Genomic DNA, 819 nt, shown 5'->3' with positions numbered 1-819 from the left:
GCAAACCTGACAGGAAAGCTAGGAAGCCGGCGGCGTCCGCTCTAGACTCGGCCGCCCCTGCCTCGCCTGTCCTGGGCGCCGATTGGCTAGCCTTCTCCCACCTCCTCACTCTGATTGGTCTGACCCGGGACCGCCTCCGGTTGCCGGAGCTGCCAACGCCGCACCCCCACTGCTTTAGGGCCTCAGGCCTCTCCCATTGGCCCGAAGAGACCCTAACTGTGCGTGCCCTCTCTCTGTCCCCGCCTCCTCTCGCCACTGTTTCCGCTGAGGCCCGCCTCCCAGTTTCAATTGGTGACTTCTGGGCACTCGCTCTCCTATGCTAACTCTGATTGGCTATCAAGGTTGGAAAGTTAGCCCGCGAGACAGAGGCGGGGTCCCGCGCGCGGATAACTCTAGTCTTCCAAGGCGGAAGATAATTCCCGCCAAATTTCAAAGACTTGCTCTAGGCTGCGAAGTGACACGCATGGCAGAAAAGTGGCCATTCGAGGGGCTGAAGGGAAACGAAGGAGGAGAGAGTTTTAAAAAAAAAATGCCATTTCATTTTTTTCCTATCCCAAATCATAGATGGACTCTTCCTTTTACAGCTGGTGCGTGGCTCATTCTTGTTTGGAATCTGTCTTTTGACTTTAGAAACCCCTCCTTTTAGCCACCACCTTTGGTGGAACTATTCATTTGACAAAAATACTTGAGTGCTACGTTTTGGGCGCATTTTAGACACTAGGAATAGGATAGCAGTAGACCAAGCAAAACAAACTCCTACCCTTGGGGCTGGAGGTTTAGCTCAGTGGCATAAGCACCTGCCTTGCAAGCAGGCAGTCG

Source organism: Cavia porcellus, unplaced genomic scaffold, assembly GCF_034190915.1.
Source record: "Cavia porcellus strain 051 isolate PalLab524CR breed Dunkin Hartley unplaced genomic scaffold, mCavPor4.1 scaffold_23, whole genome shotgun sequence".
Lineage (NCBI taxonomy): Eukaryota > Metazoa > Chordata > Mammalia > Rodentia > Caviidae > Cavia > Cavia porcellus.
This window is presented reverse-complemented; position numbering follows the sequence as displayed.